General features: G+C 41.5%; 1 long non-coding RNA gene across 1 annotated transcript in view; it reads left to right on the top strand.

The window, feature by feature from the left end:
- LOC102019457 overlaps window positions 1-2,952 on the top strand; it is a 5,437-nt gene continuing 2,485 nt past the window's right edge. Inside the window, exon 1 of the long non-coding RNA XR_265182.1 lies at window positions 1-70. This is a non-coding gene — a long non-coding RNA (uncharacterized LOC102019457). The remainder of the gene's footprint in view (window positions 71-2,952) is intronic.

Below are 2,952 nucleotides of genomic sequence, written 5' to 3'. Positions count from 1 at the left end.
GCAATTTACTCACAGAACTGAGCTTTGGGACATTTGAAGCATGGCATGGAATGCAGTTTTTAAACCAAGTGTAAGTGAAATAAATGATAAGCACATCTAAAAACAAAAACTAAAAGCAACATCTATGTGTTAACTTCATGCAGTTGTCCTTAGCTGGGTCTAAATTCTGTGTAAACTCTGAAAATTCTGTCTTAAGATGCATTGATTATTTTCAGATGAGGTTGGGTGCATTCAGGTTGATATGGCCAAAGATTCCATTCATTGTTTTCAAATGAGGAAACTAAGGTACAAAGAGGCCAAGAGACTTGTATATAACATTTTTTGGTGGCAGCGTCTCACTGTGTAGCCCAGGCTGGCCTCAGACATGACATTTCTCCTGCTTCAACCTCCTGAGTGCTGGGATTATAGGCATGTGCCTACTGGGTTGACTTCTGTAACTTCTATGTAGCCTGCTCTGCATTCCCAGATACTGATCTTTGGCATGGGCAATACACGGTATCACACAAGTAACACTCTACTTCACACTTTTGGGAGCTGAGGGATGCTGCTGTGTCATGTGAGTGATCCTTGAAATTCTACTTGATTCCTTCTCACAAGCAGAGTTCTAACTATTCAAATATATACAATAGAGACCTTCAAAGAACTAAGTTTAATGTAAAATTCTCTAAGGAGTAAAAGGTACAAGTGCTTTCTCAGTGCCAGGGTCTTCTAAATGGAAAAGCAGAAAGAATTCCTGAAACCCTGCTACTAGGTACTTCTGTCCCTAAACACTCAGAATGTTATTTTGAGAAAGTGTGGACTTCTAAAGTTATGAATTATGTGTGTGCAATAAGAAGCTTCAGGACATGCAAAACTTGGGTGTTTGTGTTAAGTAATAGTGTGAAAAATATAGATACATTGCTCTAGCCTAATTCCATATGCTTTCTCTCCTGCTCTTCTGGATAAGAAGTGTGGGCTTTATTTCCTTTCAGTTGAAAATTCTGATATTTAATGGCCTGAAGGGGATTTTAGACTCAAAATGAAAATTGCCCTCTCCACTGGAGGTTGGGAAAGACTGTCCACCTGTCTTGTGGATCTAAAGTCCAGGTTCACACAGTTCATTTTGAGTTCCCTGGAGGGAGGCTTAGGATGCACCTGCACCTGGTGAACTTCACCTATATCCTCAACTGTAGTGACCTTCTCTCTCCCCTCATCATTCTACTGATGCCCAGTTTGGGAAGAAGAATCCTGAAGGTTTGTTTCTGAAGCAAAGTGGGGACGGGTGGTGGGGTAAGAAAGACTCATAATGGAAGAGACAGCCATTTGTTACGTCTGGTTTTAAGATTTATCTTAACAGGAAGGCAATGGCTTTATGGAGATGAGAAAATGAGAGCTAAGTGGTGTTGGACATTATTACTGATACCATTTGATCTGGGTGGAGCTGTGCCTCTCAAACTGCCTTACAATTACTTGGATAGATTTGCACAGTAAGCCAAGTGTGGCATGTACCCACTGCTCAGGAGGCTGAGGCAAGAGAATTATTTGAGCTTAGGAGCTGGGGGCCAGCCTGGGCAACATAGTGAGCTCCTATATCCCCTGAAAAAATAGAAAGATTGACACATTGGTCACAATCCACCAAGTGTGTGTTTGAGGCTGGCACTTCTATTTTGGGTCACATCTTTCTAATAGACAAAGCTGGTTTGACATTTGCTGTAGAAGCCTATTTGCCACGAGCTGGTGGGGCTCTTGATTTTTCTGGGGGAAAATTGCGAAAAGATGAAGAAAGGGAGAAAAGCTGAGGTCGGGTAGAGCCCTCTCTCCTGATGGGAGGAAAGGAACTGCTCAACCGTTATAGGGGCGTTTATGTCTACATTTGACAAAGTTTGAGTCACGTGACACAGGGTTGTCTAGTGACTCATAGCTGGAATTGTCTCAGGCAAGGTGTTCTCAGGACTGAAGCAGCTTGATTGCTTTAGGTGCTCTTCTTGGAGAGGCCTTGCCTTGGCCCCACACATGTGACCAACTTCCAGCTTTAGCCGCTCCCTACACTTACTTCTTTTTACAGAGGGAAGTTGCCAAGTTAAAATGTCAGTAATTTTATGACCAGTATTACTCAGTCCTGAGGCTGATTATAATTTAAAATACAGTACTATTTTTTGCAGCATTACAAAGGTTCATACAAGTGCCTCAGCTGAGGTGGATTTATCATGAATTGGGTGGAGCCTAAGCCCTAGGGCTCCTCACTTGCATAGGCCCCTTCCAAAGGCCTGCTTGGGGCCCTAGCAACTTCTGTATGCATACATTTTGCATGTTTTTTCATTAGCTGGCACTTGACAAATTTCATAAGGTTCAGGCCCCACAAAGTCTGGATTCACCCCTTAGTTCCAGGTAATTACAACCCAGTTAATCTCTTGGTTAAAACCCTGTGTTGTTGATGAACACTGATACAACAGGTGTGGTAGGATCAGTCTGTTTTGAATCTGAAATCCACTTCTAAGGCATTCCAGGAGCTCATCAGTAAGGTGCTACTCTTTGAATGGTAGTACTAATCATACCTCTTTCAGATGAAATTGGGAATGAAATATATTATAGAAAACTGGCTGTGGTTTATAGTCCTATATGTTAAGTATACTTCCCCCTACCCCCGACTTGCAACTGTTTCTTCTTCATTCACCTAACACAGGTCTATACTGATGGCTTCTTTTGTAAAATTCTATCAGTCACTTCATTAGTTCTAACCATATAAGCTCCATACTTTTAGATACTGAAAGGACTTTAGATGGTAGAAAGATTCCACAATATTCAGGTAGAGTACATTCACATGCTGGTTTCTCTATGGTTAAGTCAGCATTGTACCAAGAACATATACTCTAAGAAGGAATAAGGGAAAATATGTCTGTCCTTGTTGAAATATTTATCCCATACTAGAACATTCATGAGGTTAGTGTGGCCACATTAAAAGGCAAATTGAGC

This window comes from Chinchilla lanigera, unplaced genomic scaffold, assembly GCF_000276665.1.
Source record: "Chinchilla lanigera isolate Chin_1 unplaced genomic scaffold, ChiLan1.0 scaffold00275, whole genome shotgun sequence".
NCBI lineage: Eukaryota > Metazoa > Chordata > Mammalia > Rodentia > Chinchillidae > Chinchilla > Chinchilla lanigera.
The sequence above is the reverse complement of the archived record's forward strand: the minus strand, read 5'-3'. Positions and strand labels throughout refer to the sequence as shown.